Below are 23,574 nucleotides of genomic sequence, written 5' to 3'. Positions count from 1 at the left end.
TAGCCACAGCAGTTATATTAGTGGCCAATGGCTCACTGGTTACAGCTGACGGCTCACTGGTTACAGCTGATGACCAACTAGCCACAGCTGATGGCCATGCAATCACAGTTGATGGCCATTTACTACCTGAGCCAGCACCTTTCTATGTGAGGCCGAGAACCTGGAAACTACTTTCTGGGGCTCTGTCCCCACATTGTCTACTGCGAATAATGCTGCAATGAACAAGGAAGTTTATGTATCCTGATTTTAATTCTTTTGGCTATATACCCAATGGTACATACATACAATAGAATGTTATTCAGCCTCAAAACAGAAGGAAGTCTTGCCATATGCAATGACATGGATGAATCTGGAAGATATTATGCTAAATCAAAGAAGTTAGTCACAGAAGAAAAAATACTACATGATTCCATTTACATGAGTTATCTGAAATAGTCAAACTCATAGGAACAGAGAGAAGAATGGTGGCTTCCAGGAGCTGGGAGAGGAGGAAATGGGAAGTAGATGTTCAACAGGCCTAAGGTTTCAGTTATACAGAATGAAAAATTTCTAAACATCTGCTGTACAACATAATGACTATAGTTAACAATGTTATATTGTGCACTGAAAATTTTTGTTAAGAGGATATATCTCATGTTAAATGTTGTTGGGGCAAGAAAAAAAAAGAACAAAAGGGCGGAAGGAAACTTTTGGAGGTGATGGATATGTTTATTACCTTAATTGCGGTTATGTTTTCATGAGTATATGCATATGTCCATACTCATCAAATTATATACATTAAATATGTCCATATTTTTCTACATTCATTGTATCTCAATAGAGCTACTTTAATTTTTTTAAATGTGAAAAAAGCTCATGTGCTAAAGAGGTTACCTCTGTGACATTTTTAAATACATGAAAGAACTTAATTGGAAATTGACAGGACCATGAACATCGACTAATACACGCTGATGAAAGACATGGATTCATTCACAAAGAGGAAAAAAAGAATACCTAACTTTGGAGAACTTAATTCAAAATTTTTAAAAAATGAAATCCAGACTGGTAGAACAACCATTGTGTATTCTTTAAGGAAAACTTCATCATTACTTTTAAATTATTGACATGAAGAAGTCCAATTGATTTTTGAAATCTATTTTCACAGGAAATTTCAACATATCACTTGTTAGATTTGAAGACCAATCATATCCCAAAATATAATTTAAAAAAATAAAATTAACCCAATTTAGACTAATGGTGAGAAAGATGATCCCAAAAATGAGTGTTTTATACACATACACACACACACACTTTTATACACACACACACACACTTTTAAAACCATTCATTATTACCTATTCATGTCAAATTTATCACTGATGTTTACAGGAAATAAAGTGAAAATATTATTTTTAAGTACTTTGATCAGAATTATGTGTAAAATCTGATATATGTTCATGAAAACAAGGTCTAGTTTTTGAAACTTTTTTGGAAGTTTCATGTAAATTTGATATTTAATATTTTTCTAATTTCCATTTTCTTATAATTATATAATGTGATAAATTATGTTGTCAGATTTCTTATAAACGCTCCAAATCCCTTATATTTCAGTTCAATCTTCCATGCAAATATCACTTTTCATGGGGTAATGATCTAAAAACTGGGAAATGCTGAAAAAGTCTATAGTGTTCTTCCATTGTCTAGAAATGAGTGTTTTATATGGCATACCAAGTTGATTAATTCTGATGAAATCCTGTCAAAATAACAATAGAGAGTCTCATAATATAAGGATATGAATCATTAAGAAAACGTAAAGTAATGACAATGGGGAAATAACTCAAACTTTGTATATTAGGCCATCTAGACTTAATGGAGTCCAAATCCACAGATACTGAAATTTAAATAAAAGTAAATTACTGGTTTTCAAAGTTTAAAACACAGGAGCTAGCAAATTCCTTCTAAATAGGCTTGAACAAATGAATTCCAGTGCTCTGGGGAGAATTCACTTCCAAGAAAGAAGTTATTATTATTTTTTCCAGGAAGGTATATAAACTGAGACTGCCCTAAGCCAACCAAGAATAAAGTCACCACAGCATAAATCAGTAATAATAACATCTAATTCACATTATACCATATAAGATTGTTGTGCAGCAGTGTCAGGAGCACCCATCACATATGATACTGTGTTCCAGCAGGCACCTATCACAAAGAATTCAACATGAATGGTGCCACACAGCATTGTGCAAACTGATGGCTCTATCCTTACTCTAAGCCAGGCACTGAGGGATTTACATTATATCAAGTATTTTGCTCTCAAAACAATACAGAAGTAGGTACTATTGTTATCCTGTTTTACAGATGACAAAACAAAGACAGATTGAATTACTTGCTACAGACAGAGAGTGGTTGAGCTGGGATACGAATCTAGGCATTGTGGCACCAAAGTCTATACTATATTTGCTTCTCTATTAATATTTTTTCTGCAATGTCTTTTCTTTAGCAATCAGTACACTGACCTGAGGTTATTAAACTTTGGGAATGTATAATGCCTCCTGACATTTATTCCTTTAAATAATTTCCATTACATTAATAGGAAATATGCATCAAAATATAGATAAGCAAGTTGGGAACATTTCACAAAGTTTAGCTTGAAGTGACAGGTTTTGTAAGTTAGAACTTAACCTATGGAAATTTTATTTTGAAATGTGAAGAAAAATGAACAAATCACAGCATATATATTTTCTTAGCATTATACTTGTCTGTTTATTATTCATGTTTTGTATTTCTAGGTTCAGTGACGATGAAAAAGAGCACTTGTGTGGAAATATTAACACTTTCTCTCTTCCTGACACAATCACTTGGGTAAGCAATACTTTGAACTCTCCACATGATCCGAATGTACTTCTAGTAAAACACTTCCCTGAAAGAAGGATTTTAAATCAATCTTGATTTAAAACTCAGGCCCATGTTAAGTAAAAGGCTTGCTTATATTCCTGAGATCATAAAGTTTAAAACTCATATTTCATATAACTTGTTTACTGTACTGTATTCTCACCACCAGATGTAAATATCAAAATCACTCCAAGAGAAGAGTTAGATGCACAATAGAAAGAAGGAAACTGGAGGCTCCTATGCAGCAGCAAACAGCAAATATATGAAATAAGAGTGAGTATTTGAAACAGGGAAGACACCAAATGTAATAAATAACAAAACAAAAATACGATGATGCTCCATTTCACCTTTATATGGTGACTGATTATTTCAAATTATAATATAAGCAATGCAAAATTGATGCCAAATTTGTAAACTTTGACAGTGTTAACAAATTGGGACATTCTTATGAATAAGTGTTTACTTTCCAAACCATCGTATTATTCAAACTTCAAGTTTATAAGGAAACTCAAATTTTATCTACCAAACATTCTTTCTTTGAGTAAGGAATTTGCATAGTTTAGAGAATGTCCTACAATTACTCAATCAAAATAAATACACTATTATTTCTGTTTATACATAAATCATTTTGCATATAATCAAATCAAATAATGGGCAAGCATTTCTATCTGTCCATTATGACCTCATGTGGAAATGAGTAAGTGCATATTCACTAATGCTGAGTATATTTAGGAAGGTCTAGCTTAGATATAAAATAGGTGAAATACCAGAAAATCACTTTGGCACCAAGGGGAAGCATCCAAGGGTCTTGAGAGGGATTAGCAGTCCCAGTAATAGGTGTGTGTGGGGGCGGGGGGGGATACAGGAGCCTTGGGAGCATGTCAAAGGAATAGGCCATGCAAATCTAAGCAACCCTGAGGGAGATAAATATAAGAAAAGATAATGAAATTGCTTACTAGGGGTGACCTGAGACAGTATTGATATGTCAAAAACAAAGAAAACAACAGTGGTTCTAAATGTAAAATGTCAAAATAATTATCATAAGGATTAATGCTTGGACTGGCAGGCATCAATTTTGAAGTTTTGTTTTTGTTTTTCCCTTTTGGCAACACTGTGTGGCTGGCTGCCAAGGTGAGCAACTCAACCATGGTTAATGTCTCTTCAAAGAAGCCAAATCAATCCTGAAGCCTGCCCATAAGGTTACCTGGGAAGGCAGTTCTACTTACAAGGAAACCTTCAGAAAGTACAGGTTGGATATGAAATCTAGCAAAGTATGTGCTATTAAGGAAAATTGTATTTATTTCTTCAAAATGCCTTACCATTTTTGAATACTGAAATTTCCATTACCAAAATGTGAAAAATTCAGGTACAAAATAGAAATAAGAACGCTGAAAGCACATTCTACCTAAATATCCAAGACATTCACTATTAGTTCTTTCTAAGAGAAATGGAGTAATAGGACCCAATTTACATGCCCCCACCCTCCCCACCCCCTCCACAAGGAGATAGTGAGTTTATTTTGTCTTGTCTGGATAGAGGTTTGATTTGTAGAAAGACTCAGAGAAAGCACGGGATGTAGAGGTCTATTCGGTGTAATATCCCTTGGTTTCATCTTCACCATCAATGGAGAGAGCAGCACACTTGCCCGCAAAACTGAACTTGGAGGCTGGATTTTCTTCAGGTTTCTTTGGCTTGGGTGCAGATCGAGAGTCTTGATCCTTTTTGCCATCTTCCCTATCTGGCTCCTTCCAGTGGTCTTTGTCCCCTCCACCTCCTGGCCCACCGCTGGAGTTCACACTTTGGCCTTTTGGAACACTCACCCCACCCACTTTATTTTCATTTGCTTTCCTTGCTGATGCCTCCTCAGATGGAAAGCTGGAACTGCCTCCCCCCACCCCCCACCATCACCACCACTTGTAGGGGATTGTTGCCCTGTGTCTGAGCTCTGAGATGGAGCAGGAGGGTTAGAACTTCGGTTCACCCAGGCAGTCTCCATTGGTGGAGGTACTGGCATTACCGGTAGAGGTTGTTCAGGTTGGGGAGGCTTAGAAGCTGGAGAGTGGCAGTCTTCCTCCATATTTTCTAGGGACTTCTCTCTCTCCTTTGTGTATATTTACCAGAGGTGGCTGAGGTCCCGGGCTGTAATGATGCATTTCCTATCCTTGACCGTTCATTCACCAGCTTGGATGACTCTCCCCCGGCCACCATTCTAGTTTTGGCTCATCCAGCTGACACTGCAATTTCTCCTGTTCCTTCTTTTGTAGCCTCTCCTCTACTTGTTCTCTAGCAGCTGTGTCAACAATCTTTGCCCCTCCAAAGACAGAGGCTCCTCGACTGGAGTGGCAGGTGCTAGCGGAGGAATCATCTTCCTTAGGAGTGCTCTGAGGCTTTAGATTCAGTTTGGGTCTTTGGGAGGAACCTCTATCTTCATGCCTATAATCATCCAGAGAGTAATCATCTCTGGAACTCCATGACTGGTCGTCATGTCTGTCTTCATTGTAGTCCCGCCTCCTCTGTATTCCTCATCTCTCCTGTACCCACTGCCAAATGCTCTTCTGCCACTGCCTATCCTGGAATCATAGCCTCTATCATAGTCTCTGCTGCCTCTGTCATCATAGCAATCCCAGGCCTGGTATCGGTCCGTATCCTAGTGCAGACAGACCATCATGATAACGGTTCTGATACCCATCATTGCTTGGGTCTGAATCATAACGATCTGGATTCTTGTCTCCAATGCTATCATCACCACCTCTAGGTGGTCATCAAAGCTGTTTGTGGCAGGACAGGCCCTCCAGTTTGTTGCTTGTTTTGTCAGAATCCGGTTTCTATCTCCGCCTAAAGAACGATCATCCCTGTCTTTATCCTGTGCTTGATCAGCAACAGCCACTCGAATTCTTCAGTTACCTAGAGACCGTTCATTGAGGCTCAGGGCATTGAACAAGGAATCCGGGGCCTCGAACTCAGCATAACCAAAACCTTTCAACTTCTCTGGATTGCTGGGCTCACCTGGTAAATGCACTGCACTAATATTTAATCTTCTAAAGAATTCCTTAATTGAGTCTTCTGTCGCATCATAGGGCAGGTTCCCTAGAAAAGCAGCATAGGTAGGATGGTGATTTGGGAAGACGGTTCCTGTCAAGGTCAGGTTCCCAAGCAGCCAGTGGAGCAGTGAGGAGGATGGAACAGTCACTTGGAGGTGCCCTTTACACATCATCATCATTATTGTGCTTAGTAGTTGAAACATCTCCTTCCAGATAGTCTGTTTCATCAAGCCAGCTGACTGGTTTGGGAACATAGGTGCTTCCTCCACCAGTCCCTCCATCCTCCAGCAGAAAGTCTGTTAGGGAGAAAGTCTTTCCCTTCTTCTTTGTCTTTTTTGCTGAGGCTGCCCTGTTGGGAGAGGGAGAGAGCCAATTTACATTTAATTAATGTGTTCCTTAAGTCTTTATATTCTTTGCAAAGATTTTTGTGGATTTAAAAAATTTTACATTTGTAATCATAACAAGTAAATCTGAGTAATATATATAATGAGGTAATTTTTCACATTTTTGTGTGTATTAAATATGCCAAATAAGCTATTGATTGTAATATTTCAAGAATTTCAAAAAAAATGTATATGGATAGATATTCAATTCTGATAGACACCTCCCCTCCACTGCAAATTGGCATAAAATTAAAGGAAAACTCTACTTTAAGAAATAAAAATTGATAATGGATCTGATATAGAAATAAAGGTTAAAAATGTTCAAAGCAAGTCAAGATACTAGTAATCCTGCTCCTAAAAGGATATACACAATTGTGGGATCTTACAGTTCTCTCTAGATTATTGATTCAAAAAGGAATACTATTATCAGTAATATGATATTATAAATATAAATTAGATTTTAATTAATCTTAATATTTTGAAAGCATGGGATGAATAATTTTTAGGTAAACTTTTTTCAAGTTATATTTTCTAGTTAGGTACCTTAATATATATTTCTAAGAGTTTTACTCTTGTTACTAAAGACTTATTATAAAACACCAAACTTTCATAAATATCCCTGTGTTTCCAGCTGCTTCTTTTAGATAAATTACTTCTTTCAAAGTTTGAATATTCTGTTGTATCTCAGGATAGTTTTATATCCATCACTGAATTTTCAGCTTTGAATTTTAATATCTGATGTGAGAAGTTAGCAGATGGGGCCCCACTTTCAGATCAATTATTTTACTCAAATGCTTCATGGCTTGTACTGTGACAGCGAATCAAAAATTAATCTGAAGCCTACTATAATATGTTTGAGAGAAGAGGGAAAGGAGAAGAACACATTTTTCATCAGTATTTTTCTGACAGAGGATGAGAGTCAGAAGCACACCCATTGCAATAACAATATATGTTGGTTAAAGTAAAACCTGGGCCCACAAACAGATTCACTAAATATTTTATTTAACCTACATGAAGGGAACAAAAATAGTTGCAGTGTGGGTTTGGGAGATGATTGCAACAATAAAACTCTTTGCAAAAATATGATTCAGTGAGGATGCCAGTGTCAATCTATATATTAACTAATAGAGCTGTTTGATTTCTTATACTCTAGATAACAGTAAATAGAAATAGAATATTTTCATTATGTTTCCTTGGGTATCACCATGTACACCTCTAGTTTGGAAACCACTAAATTACATTAAAAAAAAGTTAATCTTTAGGTATTCTCATATCTAGCTATTGATTATATATATTTTATCCTAATTTGGAAGTGTAGACAACATTGACAGGGAATATTAATGAATACTTTTTTTTTTGTAACAGATTAATAAGTGTTAGGATAATTCCATGGTTTCAGATGGCTTTGGTTTGTCTTCTACAGCCATAGTTGTATTACTTTACAATCCATTATGCATAAATATACACAGCAGTAAGAAGACAGTAAAAAGTATGATATACTAGAGTTGGGTTTAGGTTCTAATGATTCACTTCATAACATTCGGTCAAACTTTCCTGGAGGTTTTCCTACTGAATTCTGTAGCTCCAGTGGATTATTCTTTGTATTCATAGGGCCTGTCATCTTGTGAATAATTCAAATATATTTTTCAATGACAAATAAAAAAATGAAGAACTTAGATGACCATTAGGATCACTTTAAGTACAAATATCCTATAATACTAAGTATATCTTCATATGTGAAAACAAAACAAAACAAACAAAATCTCAAAGTTTATTGCCTTATTGATGCAAGAAAAATATCATACACACACACACACACACACACACACACACACACACACACACACGGTGCCAAAAAAATATATACACATTTTAAGAAAAGAAAAAACTGGGTTAAAATTACACTGATGGTAACCGCTTTGAGCACCTCTTGTAATTGCAGAAGTTAAATGTGACTTGTTTTCATCTTTTGTTATTAGTATATATTGAGTACTACAATTTTAATATAGTTTTTTTCCTTTCTTAAAATGTGTATACTTTTTTGCAACCTCTGTATATATGTATACATAGTGATATATATATATATATATACTCATATATACACATATATATAATATATATATATATATATTATATATATGTGTATAATATATATGTGTATTATATATGTGTATATATGTGTATATACTCATATATTATATATATGTGTATATATGAGTATATATATATATATCACATTATATAATGGAAACATTTATACAAGTAAATTTATTGAAAACCAAAACTCTATATAGCTGTATGTTTTAGTAGAGAATTCAGTAAATAATATGCTTTATCTTAAGGTATTATCAACAAATCCAAAAAGGAAAAAAAATCAGATGGTGTATTTTAAAAATCTATCATAAAGAAATATGTGAATCACTTTCCCAGGAGAATTTTTATCAATATTGAATAAATCTCTTTGTAAACATCTAAATTACTTTCAAAATTAAATATTTTAAACTTAGATCTTGGGGAATGCAATCAAGTAAAATCCCTGTTGTCAATCTAAACACTTAGGCTTTTTTTTTTTTTTAACATTTCACTTGTGTACTTCTGACTTAAAAGGAAAGGTAAATTTAAAAAAACACTATAAATTTGTTTGATAGGAAAACTTTCAAAAATCATATAGGTCACTTGCAATTAACTTAATATCAATTCATTTTTTTTTTTAATTTTTTTTTTAATGAGTAGCTAAATGTCATGTAACTATGCAATAATGACCACTGTCCTCTTTGGTATCCTGAGTGACCTCAGAAGCCAGTCCCTGTAAATGGCAGTCTGATCATAATACTAAGAATAAATTTTTATGCAAACAACGCATTCAAATGTTTTTTAAAATGAAAAGTCAGATAGATAGATGGATGGATGGATGGATGGATGGATGGATGGATGGATGGATGGACGGACAGACAGACAGATAGATGATAGATAGGAAAAGATAGGTAAGATAGGTAAAGGAAGAGAGAGAAATTAAGTAACCTCTTTTTTCTATTTTTAAATAGATAATACATTATCTATTTTATTTATCATTTTGGAACATATTCATACATATAACTATATTTAGATACAAACATGTGTATATGAGTTTACCCTGTTCAGCTTGCTTCCTGGGAGTTCAAAGGAAGTCACTGGAATGTAGTTTCAAAATGAAAAGCACTATAACACTAGAGTGTAAATTTGGAAGCAAAACTTTAAATAGTTTGATATTCAGCACAATCCTGTTAATTTGTATTACATCTCTTCTCTAATTGCTTCACTCCCAGTTATTTTTATGTTTATAATTATCATTCTATCCTATAGCACCTCAGATATTCTGATTCTAAGGTTATGGAGAGGGCCCAAAATCTATCTGAAATCTATCTGAAACAAGTATCCACAGAAATATTAGAATGTAATTTCCCTGACCTAAAGGAAGACCTAATTTTTATATGAAAAAGTTTATCAAGTTATATTCACACTTACACACACACACACACACACACACACACACACACACACATAGAGTTAGTTTATTGGGGGGACAATTGTTAGCAAAGTTACATGGATTTCAGAAGTACAATTCTAGATATATTCTATTTAAAATAATTAGGATTAAAACATCTAGGATTAAAAGATAATTTGGCAAGCATCAGTATTTTAAAACCATGTAATTCCAAAGATGAATTAATTTATCTCCCATTAAATATATTACCTATTGTAATGAAGATGACCAAAAATAAATAAAGAAAAAAACATACTTAGATAGATCTGAAAGAAAAATACTGTGAACATCAGATTTATCATTAAATATATAAGAACTCAAAAAAAATTCTCTCTATTAAACTATCTCTCGATTTCATTCCTTTATTCAACCAAGTTTTGACTGCTTAATATTTACCAGTTTGGGAGCCTGTCACATTTAACACTACTGTAAACATGTCAAACATTCTGCTTTTATAGAATCTTACATTTTTAGGGGAAAATAATAAGAAGGAGGACAGGGAGAGGGGGAGGGGGAGGGGGAGGGGGAGGGGGAGGGGAGGCAAGGAATGTACAAGTTGATATGCATAAAATAACTATGGATGATGTAGATAAAACATAGAAATAAACTATTTTTAATAACTAATAATTTTAAAGATTCATTAAATCTTTTAGAAAATACTTTGAAAATAGATGCTTTTAAAAATTTTAATAGGGAACAACAAACTCTACTACAACAGATTTCTAGAATGTCAATCAGTCAGGTAGATGAACAAGTAAAATTATGCTAACAGGTTTGTCTTTTTTAGGAACAGAAATGATAAAAGAATCAAATGGCTTTTTATAGTCTGTTAAAAATGAAAACTTAATTACCTATCAAATGAAAATAGAATTAAAAATTTGAAAACAAAGGAATAACTATATTTATACTAGAAATAATAGGGGACAAAACAAAACGGGAGATCAAAGTATGATAATCAGAAAATTCAAATTAAAAAGACAGGACCAAATCAAATATATGTGTATTCACAAGTAATTCCTCTTAAAAAAAAAAAAAAATCAAAGATACATAACCCAGAAACCTAAGAGGCATCCTTAATAACTGCCTTTCTTCTATCCCCCTATCCAATGTATCATCAATCTGAATATTTTCTTCACCTAAATATTTAACAAATGTACCATACCTGTCCTATAAACCTACTACAAGATTTCCCACACTGCTCAAGTAGCCTTCTTAAGTGGTTTCTATCAAATGTGACCAGGCATTTATGGAGAAATGACCTTCTATTCTTTCCAAATGACGTGTATATCACTACAAGCCTGTATAGTATGTTTACTATGAAACCAAATGTGAACTATGGAACTATAAAATGTTGCATCATCTTGCTTATAATTTAAAACCTAGAGACTTGGATAAATTTAGAAAACAATCTTGTGGTCAATGAAAGTCCTGTCAATGTTTGGCATCTGTTTAAATCATTCAGGTTTCACAGAAATGGAGGCTTTTCCTGGGGACTGCAATTAAGACACATAAGATAACCAAATAGTAGGAGCAACAATGTAGGACTGTAGTTGTCTAACAAAATTTCTTTTATGCTTTGTTATATAATACCTCCTTTTCCTATTGAGTGTTCTATACCTCTCTTAATGCTTAGGAGAAAAAATATATATATTTCCAACTCTTAGAATAATTTCTTCCCTGGTGACAAGCATTGCCAACAACAGCAGTCCTAACCCTCTAAGAGTAACTGTTTGATACCGCCTAGCATTATGTCTTTATTACATGAAGTCCAAAGCTTATTAAGAGGGTTATGTACTTTTCTTACCAGTATATTGTTATTTGTGTGTATATGAGTGTATTAGCATGTATGATTCACAATAGTTTCAATAGAAAACTCCTGCTCTACTGAATTCATGTCAATGTCACATTCCAAGAGCTGTTTAAAATAAATTGAACCAATTAAACTGCATGTGGACTGTGAATGAAAGTAAAATCATTCTTATACAGCAAAACATGCTCCACAGTAGTATCAAGTATAGTCTAACTTTTTATACTTAACGAAATCATGATTCCCACATTTATCATTGACCCATTTCAAGGGTCAAGAGAAGAAGATGATCAGCAATAGCGCTGGAAAGAAAGGCTGGTATCACCTGAGCAGATCATTCCACATTCATCCCATCTGCTTCGGTTACATAAGAAGATTAACTGATTAGGTCTCTTGTACCAAATGTTTAAAAATTTAGGTTAATACAGGAAATTTAATTATTTTTCCTAATTACCTAATTAGTTTTATATTTTCACCGTGGAAAATATTCCTTCTTCGTCACCGTATTACCTTTCCATTATAAGCAAATAACCTAAATTTGGGGGCTACTCACAAATACCTACCTAATAAAAATGATACAGATACAAAAGTTATTATGTTTAAGGATGAACATAATATGAGGACAATAAAACATGTACATGTTATATAAATGGATAAAACTGTGTTGTCTTTTATCTATCCAAATTCTTCTGGGGAAAAACCTTGAAGAATATGTAACTTTTGTACCATTTCTGGTCTTTTACCACTACTATCATGAATGTTTATTCATCAGTTCCTTGAGTTCTAGGTTAAAAACAAATTAATGAACAGATTTACTCCAATGGAACAGAACACATTTAATAAACTTTTTTTAAAATTCTGAGCCAATTGACTCTCCCCTCATATACTGAAATTATATCAGAGTGGTAGGAAATGCACAATGGCAGAGAATTGCACCATGACTCCCCCCAGAGAATTTCTCTCTTATTTAAAGGTCTTCAAATAGAGATTTAGCTTTCCAATAAAAATTTACTACCTCCGTGAACTAAATCTAATGGCAATATTTCTGCCTTCCTCTTTTCCCTGTAACAATCATAATCAATACTTATCTTACAGACATAGCCATAAAATTAAATTATATAACAGGCCTGTGATATTTCTCAATATTTGTTTTGTGCTATTTCTCAAAGATTGAAGATCTTATAAAAATAAGTTGTTTCAAAAAAAATCATAACCATATATACTCTGTATGTAATAATATGCAAATAATTATGAAACTGGTTTAAATAAATAGAAACGTCAGCCAGAAGAGCCTACAAAGCAAAGAAGTAAATGTCTTAGCTCATATTTAAGCTTTTATGAGGTGGGATCACAAAATATGGTGAATGTTGCTACCGAGTGCCATCCAGTGGAAAGGTAGGGATCCTAAATATGGGAACTGGCACGTGGAACCTTAGTAACATTGTGTGACAAGTTTCAACTTGTTTGGTGCAATCAGTCGCGTGTGAGCTACGGTTGAGAGAAGGTGTGTTTTAAAGTGTGCTGTAAATCATCCTCCATCTTGACAATGCTCTGTGTCACACATCGCTTCTCGTATGACAATTACTGTCAAATAAAAACCTGATGGTGTGTCCTCATCCACCTTACTCACTGGATCTGGCACTCTCTGACTTCTGGTTCTTCCCCAAAGTCAAAATGGTTCAGGACATTGAGGCAGCCACGACAGTGTAACTAAAGACACTCACAAAAGAGGACTTCCAGAACTGCTTCAGAGTGGCAAGAACGATGGGATAAGTGTGTTCAAAGTGTATGTGTGTGTGTGGGGGGGCGGGGGGTACTTTGAGGGAGATTAACGCCAATGTGTCTCTTATTGTAATTTTTTAAAAATTTAAACATTCACCATACTTTTTGACTTTTTGATAACACCTCTCGTAGTATCACATTGATCTGATAAATAAAATTTGTTGCAGGGAATTATTTAAGATGTCAGCTAAAGCTTAAGAATAAAACATTGATACACTGAGTTTTTCTATTTCAAGTTAATCCTTTTTAAATACCATAAGCATTCATTCCTAATCTCTGTTTTTCAAGGACTAAACACAGAAGCATTAGAAATAGTGTTTGCCTCAGATTCTGCCCAAATAAGTCTCTCAGAGGTAAAAAGCTCAGCAACCTTGCTGTTAGAAGTGAGGTTGCTTAGCAACTCCCATCCACCATGCTGAAGCTGTCTGAATGCATCAATTCCAAGAGCAACCAGCTTTCAGATCAATTACTTAGATAGAAAATGAAGAAAAAAATGAAAATGTTAGTGAAGTATCCCATGGAGTAAAATGGTTTTTATATATTGACAGGCAAAACTCTTGTAAAATACTTCTCCTCATATCTCTTTCTTGCAGAAACACGTGAGCAAAAGACCTTGAATGGAAAAAAAAAGAAAAGGAAAGAAAAACTTTATCATTACAAAGCAGGTATCACTGGGTTAAAAGCAAAAACCTGTGATCTTTTTATACTGCATCTTGGCGACTTCTGAAGTGACAAAGAAAAATTTCATTTTTATTAGTTTCTTTTAAAATGCAGGTTGTCTTTATTACAGGAACTTTGAGGATATTATTTCTATAACCATTAAAGTACGGTTTAAACTGATACTTAAATGTCTAGGAAGAAACTAATTTGTGGATTATATAGTCACCTGATCCCTTTGCTTCTTAAGTTTTATTAATAAATCTTTCATTGGAACTACTAACCAGTAGACATGGTAGATTAAGAGAAAGTAAGTAAAGCAAAAATTGATCACAACCCAAGTCCAAATGCAGACTTCATCTATAAAATGAGAAATTTGAAAGAGGTGGCCTCCAGGTTCTTTCTAGGAATCTTTCACTCTTCCAGCCACTATAAGGCTTCATTTCATATTCTCTAGCAGTTATCACAAACATTTAGTGTTGATTTAAATTACTATAATCACAAGGTTAAATGAACATTAAAAGTATATTAGATATACATATTAGTTTAATAGGAATGCCATAACAAATTACCACAAACTGAGTGGCTTAAAACCACAAGAATTTATTCTCTCACAGTGCATAAGGCCAAAAGTCTGAATTGCAGTCATGATAACAGCAGTGATGGTCCCTTCTGAAGATCTAGGGATGATACACTCCACACCTTTCTTCTAACTGTTGGTGGCTCCAGTTATCCTTGGCATTCCTTGACTTGTCCATGCATCACTTCAAGCTCCTCCTCCATTTTCACCTGGCTTCTTACTGTGTGTGTGTGTGTGTGTGTGTGTGTGTGTGTGTGTGTGTGTTTCAAAAACCCTTCTTTCTCTTATTAGGATTCCAGTCCCTGGACTTAGAGCCCACCCTAAATCCAGGATGATCTCATCTCAAGATCCTTAAATTAATTACATCTCCAAATACCCTGTTTCCAAACAATGTCACATTCACAAGTATCAGGAGTTAAGATTTGGATATATATTTTTGGTAGTAGGCAATTCAACCTGCTACAGCATAATTTCCTAAATCTTTATCAATTCTACTTTTGCATATTTATGTAAAAACATCGAAGACACTAATTCAAAAAGATACATGCACCTCTATGTTCATTGTACCATTATTTACAATAGCCAAGATAAGTAACCTAAGTGTCTATTGATGGATGATTGGATGAAGAGAGGCTACATATACACAATGGAATATTACTCAGCCATAAAAAAAGAATGAAATCTTACTGTTTGTGAGATTGGATGAAACTGGAGGGTGTTATGCTGAGTAAAATAAGTCAGACAGAGAAAGACAAATGCCATATGACTTCACTTATATGTGGGATCTAAAAAACAAAATAAGCTAACAAACAAAACAAGAAAAACTCATCAATACAGAGAACAAATTGATGGTTGCCAGATGGGAGGGAGTTGGGGGATGGGTGAAAAAGGTGAAAGGGTTAAAGAAGTACAAATTGGCAGTTATGAAAATAATCATAGGGATATAAAGTGCAGCATTAGAAATATAGTCAATAATATTGTAATAACTGTATATAGTGTCAGATGGGTACTAGACTTATCAGGGTGATCACTTTGTAAGGTATGCAAATGTCTAATCACTTTGTTGTACGCCTAAAACTAATATTGTATGTCAAATGTAATTGAAAAATAAATTTAAATAATTTTTTAGTAATAAAAGAAAACTTTCAGGCAATAAAATTCATATTGACAACAATGTGCTAAATAATCTTGCCTGGCATTAATATATATTTTAAAAAACAGCCTCTGATTATGTTACAGAGCTAACATACTTTTCTATTATGAATTCAACAAAACAATGATGAAAATGCTGTTTCTAATAATTATGTTTTAGAAATCATTATGTTTAAAGTCTCAAAGAGAGCAGTCATTGAATATTTGTTTCAATAATGTGAATCTTGGTAACACTCTACAAAGTTGTCTTTTACTATGAAGATAAGGTTAGCCTTGAGGCATTTGAAACTCTCCATTGGGAATCAATAATAATAATAATTAAAAGTCTGTATTTTTATCACTTCTGCCACACTCGATGGAGGCAAGTTGTTAAATACAAAGATCATACCTGCATCTTTTTATACTTTACCTTTATTAACTCATTTCACTTGCCTTACCAATTCATGTGGTAGATATTATTATCCTAATTTTGGAGGAAATTGAAGCATATAGAAATTACATAAAACTTGCTCAAGATATCAAAGCCTGTAAATGATCGAATGCTACATGACAGGATCTTTTATTTTTCTTTTTAAATTGGTTAGGCATATACTATTTTGTTATCTATTTCAACTTCCATAAAATCATTACCAGTTATGACTTATCTTGGTATGAATGTAAAAAAATGCAAACAATATTCACATTTTCACTTATTGAATATATAAAAATATCTATAATTATACTTACAGATTTTTATGAAATTGCAGAATTAAAACTATATTTTTATAGTGAAAAAAAAAGAAAAAACAAACAAAATTCATTTGTGGACTTTGTCAAGAATCAACTGGTCTATTTTCATGTCTCCCAAAGTCCAGCCTATGGCTTAATAGGGAATCCAAAATGTTTGCAGCAATCTTTAGCAAAATATAAGGATGTATTGTTGTACACATTTGGTCATTCTTCAGAAGGAAAAAAATATATATATTCAGTGTTTAATTACATTAATTAGTAGATCATTGCAAGTTGGTAAATACAAAGATGGAGCTTAAAATGAATTATTAAGATCTAATACTTATTGGCACTTATTTAAATGTAGCATGCACTTTACATGTTATAACTCATGAAATCTTCAGAAGCACTTACAGGGTAGATTCTAGTATTACCTCTTTTACATATGAGGAAATAAAGACACTGAGGTTTTTTGGGGGGTTATTTGCATTTTTCCCAAGATCAAACAGCAAGTAAGTGACAAACCCAGGTTATAAGTCTAGATAATCAAATTCCAGAACTGGCACTCTTACTCAACATACTATATAGCCTCATTTTATAACCACTAAAATTAGCTGAGCACACAGTTACCCGGCGTAAGGATTGTATTCCTAACTCCCCACCCATCTTGTATCTTTCTTAGTCCATAAGACTGAGTTCTGGCCAAAATGATATATATGGAAGTCAGAATTTTATCTTTGTTCTGTTTTGATGCCTAGAATATGGAAGTCAGCATCCTGGATTCTCAGAATGAGGGCCACACACCAGGAGTGATGGAGTAGAATCTCCATACAGCTTTGGAGTACATACTCTAGATATTTATAAAATAAAAATACATTTTTTGTATTGCTTAAATCCTGTTAATTTGAGTCTTCATTTTTTGAAGTATAATCTTACCTGAAAGAGGTAGGTACATTTTCACTTATTGGGCAAATGAGGAAGTCTGTGCTAAGAGTTGAAATGACCAGGGTTACTCAACTGATAGATATGCCACTAAGATTGAAGTGCAGCCATCTCTAATTCTTAGGATACATGTGGTTCTCTATATTTTTCCGAATAAGAATTCAAAAATGAAGAATAAAGAAAAGCATGCTTTCTACTGGATGTTGTAGTTTTATATAGGGTAACATTTTATATTACCTGAAAAATCTAGTAAATGTGTCACTTTATTTAGTTTACTGTACTAGTCCTAGTATTGTTTAGAAAACCACATATTTCATGTATTTTTTTTTAGTGTCTACATCTCAGTCTGAATAAATTTTAGCCCTCAAATTTATAACAAAAATGTATTTTATTTTGGTGAAAATATTTCACAGTTTCATGTAAGCATAAAGTTCTAAAATTTCAGATTTAACATTAAAAGTGAATTCAGTTTTAAATACGTTTTACTCATTACTCAAACATTCAAATAATTTAATGTTAAATAAATGGTACTTTTGATTTAATTATTTAAACATTAATATTCTTTCCTTGACATTAAAACAGAAATTCATAACCTTTTTAGCAAACACTATAAAGTGCCCTCTACTCAATTGTGCTATCAAAATCACTATAAAATGTTGCATTCTGCTCATTCATTCATATTCTTACAGGTATCTTGTAGTAGTTCTCCTAGAGAAGAACTAGTGCTAATTGCATTGGAGTATTTAAATCCAGACCAAAGCTTCTTTGTACCTGAACTACCCTTTGGGCATATATCACTAACTTGCCTTTAAGATAAAACTTAAAACGAGGAAAACAATAAAGAAAAAACTCTCCAGAGAGCTTCTATTGCTATTGATACCATTATAGTACACTGACTAAAAGAATTAAATTGCAGTCAAATTGACCTGAGGTGAAGTTCAAACTTTCTAGCTCTGTGGCCCTGGGCGAAGTATTAAGGCTTTTTAAGCCTTGTTTTCTTCATCTGTAAAATATTGATAATAATACAATTCACTGCATAGGAGTGCACTGTGTGGGTTAAATGAAAAAATGTATGTAAACAATTTTAACCCATTGGCTAGCATTTAGTAAGTTCCTGAAAGAAGTATCACCAAAGAATCTAAATCAAGACGAGGGACTACAGAGGTCCAAGAAACAGGGGATTCAAAATAGCAAGATCTGAAGGAAAATCTGAGGATGATGCAGGAAGGAAAATGCAAGTTCATCAGCTCAACAGCTAGTAACTGGAGCCACCCATCCAGATTTGGGTCATGACAGAAGACTTCAGGAAAGAGACCTTAGGGTAAGGGGGTTGGGGGTGGGAGATGAGGGTAAGGGGGATCAAATATGTGGTGATGGAAGGAGAACTGACTCTGGGTGGTGAACACACAATGGGATTTATAGATGATGTAATACAGAATTGTACACCTGAAATCTATGTAATTTTACTAACAATTGTCACCCCAATAAATTAAAAAAAAAAAAAAAAGACCTTTTTGGCTTTCATGTAAAAAAAAAAAAGAATGAGGTCAATAGAATAACTGATGTTGTGAAAGTATTTCGATGATGTTTACACTGCTAAGGGAGAGTCTGGGGAGACTAAAATGCACCTATTTTGAAAGCTAAGGAAATGGGAGGTTAGGGTGACAAGCATATTCTGCTTTTGGGTAGAGATGAGGTAGAGAGCAAAGAAGGATGACCTTTCAGATGAAGAGCTCAAACAAAGGAATGGAAGAGGCCTTCAAAAGGAGCTTGCCGAAGGGAAGCTGTGTAAAATGTTCCCAGAACTTTCCCTCTTAGGAGCAGAATTCCTAAGTTAAAAATAAAGAGAGAATGTCTTGAGTTACACTACAAAGTCTGCTCAGTTAACTTAACCTCAGGGAGCGACAGGGTCTTGCAGAGAGGGAGGATTAAGGAAAAAAAAATGCTTTGCTACATAAGTAGTTAAAATACTATATGATAGCTGCTAAAATAACATTTATGAATCACAACAGAATCACCAAAGAGAGGTAGAGACATTTTAAAGGTGTTGATGCTTTGAAGTTGGGCCTTGGTATAGAAAAGTGGGACAGACATCCAGGCAGATAAACAGCATGTGCCTGGGCAGAGGGGAGAGGGGAAAGTGTGAGGGGAAGGCAAGTTTTGTGAGAAGAGAAAGTAAGTTCTTGGCAATAATGTGGTAGGGCAATTTCTTGATTTTAAAAGACTTGGGTCCAGAATAATGAACTTGGCTTTGGAATCTGTGAGGAATGGAATTTTTTCAAACTGGAAGAAGCTATCTTATAAACAAGTCATTTAGAAAGACCCTAACATTGTTGAGAATGTTTCAATTGAATTGAGGCATGCAGCATCAAGAGTAGTAAAACTAATGAAAATTAAAAATGGAAACAAAAATGTGTGCTATCATTGCTAGAACTGCCACAGAAAATTACAATGAACTTGCTGGCTAAAAACAAGCGTAATTAATTTTTTCACAGCGTTGGAGATTAGGTGTCTGAAATCAAGGTGTCCATGGGGTCATGCTCCCTATGAAGGACCTAAAGAAGAATCCTTCCCTACATCTTTTGATTTCTGTGAATGCACAGTGACTCCAGTCTCTGCCCAAGTATTTACATGGCCTTCTGCCCCATGTCTATATACGTATCTTGTCTCTTATAAGAACACTCATCATATTGGGTTTAGCACTGACTCTAATGTGTATGACTTCATCTTAATGTAATTACATTTGCAAAGACCCTATTTCCAAATAAGGTCACAGTCTGAGGTTCTGGTTGGAAAAAATTTGGCCATATATGACAAGTTTTTAAGCATCTCTGATATACTGAGTCTAATTAAAGCACTCCTGAGAGTTTTCGGATGGGAACAAAATTTCACATTTATTTTTATTTTGACTTATTTTGTGATTATAAATTCAATAAAATTTTTAAATCTTAAATTTACAGCTAGATATATTTTTACATATGTGTCTTCCTCTGTAACCCTTAACTAACTGAAGATTTTGAATATTCTTTTACTCCCTTTGTCTCTTACCCTCTCCATTTAACATCTTTTCCCACAATGTTATCACTATCTTGATTTATATCACCATAGATATGTATTACCAGTTCTGAACTTTATATAAATGAAATTATACAGTAAACACTGTTTTGTGTCAAACTAAAAAGGTTCTGCAAAGCAAAAGAAACCATCAACAAAACAAAGAGGCAACCAACTGAATGGGAGAAGATATTTGCAAACAGCACTTCTGATAAGGGGGTAATATCCAAAATATAGAAAGAATCATAAAAATCAATAACAACAACAAAATTCAAGCATGTTTATTTTTTTCAAGTAAATGAAACCATGGTTGTATTTATGTTTTTACATCTTTATCGGCAACATATGGGTGATCCAGTTTGTCCTCATCCTTGCCAACATTTGGTATTGTCACTGTTTTAAAAAGAAAATGTGCCATCTGACTGTGTGTAATGATATCTCATTGCGGGTCTAATTTGCATTTCTTGAGAGACAAATGATAGTGAACATTTTTATGGGCTTATTTGCCATCTGTCTATCTTCTTTGGTGGTGAAATGTCTCTTCATGTCTTTTGCCTATGTTCTTCTTTGGATTGTTTGCGTTTTCACTGTCAAGTTGCCAGTTCTTTATGTCTTATTGATACTAGCCCTGTGTTGGAATGCGGTTTGCAAATATTTCCTCCCAGTCCATAGCTTGTCTCTTCTTTCTCTTAACTGTCTTTGGCAGATAAATAGTTTTAATGTTTGACCAAGGTGAATTTATCAAATTTGTCTTTTACAGGTTATGCTTTTGGTGTCACATTTAAGAACTCTTTGCCTATCTTAGATCCTGAAGACTTTCTCCTCTTTTTTTCTAAAAGCTTCATATTTTTTTTATTTTACATATAAATCTGTGATTCATTCTGAGTTAATTTTTGTATAAGGGGTGAGACTTAGGCTGAGGTTCATTTATTTTCTGTAAGAGGAGGTGTGCGGATGTCCACTTGCTCCAGCACTATTTGATTACTTTTCATAAATTTATTGGGGCAGCACTGATTAATCACATTATACAATCAACTGTTGTATAAGATTTCAATTCAACAATTATGTACTCTACTGCATACTTACCCCCTGATATCTAGTCTCCTTCCATTACCATATATTTGAGCCCCTTTACTCTCTTGGCCTTCTCTCTACTACCCCTTTTCCCCTCTGGTAACCACCATTCTGTTGTCCATATCTATGAGTTTTTTTCTTGTTTGTTTTTCACTTTTTGTTTTATATTTCACATGAATGAAATCGTATGATTTTTGTGCTTTTCTGTCTGACTCATTTCACTTAGCACAATGCTCTCTAGATCTATCCATGTGGTCGCTAATAGCAATACTTTATCTTTTTTATGTATGAGTAGTATATATATACCACATCTTCTTTGTCTCGTCATCCATTGGTAGACACTTAAGTTGTTTCCATGTCGTGGCTATTGTAAATAGGGGTACATATATCTTTAAAAATAAGGTTTTCTTTATTTTCTGGGTAGATACACAGTAGAGGTATTACTGTATCATATGATAGTTCTATTCTTAATTTTTTGAGGAAACTTCATTCTCTTTTCCATAGTGGCTGCACTAATGTCCATTCCCACTAATAATGTATGAGGGTTCTTTTTTCTCCACATCTTCTGCAACTCTTGCTATTGCTATTTGTTGTCTCTCTGATAATAGCCATTCTGTGGTGTGAGGTGATAACTCGTAATTTTGATTTGCATTTCCCTAATAACTAGTGATGTTGAACGTCTTTTCCTATGTCTGTTGACCATCTGTATATCATCCTTGGAAAAGTGTCTCTTCTGATATTCTTCACATTTTTTAAATCAGATTTTGTTGTTGTTGTTGTTGTGTTTTATGAGTTTTTTATATATTTTGGATGTCAATCCCTTATTGGAAGTATGGTTTGCCAATACTTTCATTCAGTTGATTGCCTTTTTCTTTGGTTAATGGCTTCTTTTACTGTGCAGAGCTTTTTAATTTGATGTAGTCCCATTTGTTTATTTTTGCTTTATTTCCCTTGCCTTTGGGGTAAAGTTCACAAAAATGCCTCTGAGACCAAGTCCATAAGTTTAGAGCTTATGAATTCTTCTATGTATTTTATTGTCTGTTTTACATTCAAGTTTTAATCCATTTTGGGTTAAGTTTTGTGTATGGTGTAAGATAGTAGTCTAGTTTTATTCTTTTGCATATGACTCTCCAGTGTTCCCAATACCATTTTCTGAAGAGACTTTCCTCTCTACGTTGTATGTTTTTGGCTCCTTTCTTGAAAAGTCGTTCCCCACATGTTTGTGGGTTTACTTTTTGTGCTCTCTAACTTTTTGGGTTCTCAATTCTATTCCATTAGTCTGTTTTTCTACCAATAGACCACTGTTAGATTCCTGTATCTTTGCAGTATAGTTTGAAGTTAGAGTCAATCACTATTCAGTTAAAAGCTCCTTTACTCCATGTAATTGCTTTTGTACTTTGTCAAAAATTGATTGAACATGTTTGTGTGTATCTATTTCTGGGTACTCTCTTCTGTTCCATTGATGTATATATCTGCATATATGTTAGTACCGCATAGTCTTGATTAATGTATCTACAATAAGCCAAGTAAGTCTTAAAATTAGATAGACTGGTTCTTCCTGTTTATTCTTTCTCAAAATTGTTGTAGCAATTCCAGTTCCTTTTCCTTTCCACATAAGTTGTGTAAAAATCTCTCTTAAAAGTCTCCTGAGAAACTTTTCTCCTGGTAGAAATTGTGGTAAATGTGTATATCAATTTGGGGAGTATTGACATGTTTTGTATGATGAATCTTCCAACCCATGAACATAATATAGCTCTCCATTTATTTAGGCCTTCTTGTATTATTTTCATCATCATTATATAGTTTTCAGCATATAAGTCCTGTCCATATATTTTTTAGTGATCGTAAATTATAGTGATGTGTTTTTTTTTGGGTCTATGTACTCCTTAATAGTATATAGAAATACAAGAGATTTTGCCGGCTTATTTTATGTTCTTTGAACTTGGTGAACTCACATATAAATTCTAGATTTTTTGTTGTTGTTGTTGTTTTGTTTTTGT

The 23,574-nt window shown here is 33.8% G+C and overlaps 1 pseudogene; it reads right to left on the bottom strand.

The window, feature by feature from the left end:
* Positions 1 to 4,384: 4,384 nt before the first annotated feature.
* Positions 4,385 to 7,916, bottom strand: LOC109453099 (eukaryotic translation initiation factor 4B; annotated as a pseudogene).
* Between the last annotated feature and the right edge of the window lie 15,658 nt (positions 7,917 to 23,574).

This window comes from Rhinolophus sinicus, linkage group LG06 (genome assembly GCF_036562045.2).
Source record: "Rhinolophus sinicus isolate RSC01 linkage group LG06, ASM3656204v1, whole genome shotgun sequence".
Lineage (NCBI taxonomy): Eukaryota > Metazoa > Chordata > Mammalia > Chiroptera > Rhinolophidae > Rhinolophus > Rhinolophus sinicus.
The sequence above is the reverse complement of the archived record's forward strand: the minus strand, read 5'-3'. Positions and strand labels throughout refer to the sequence as shown.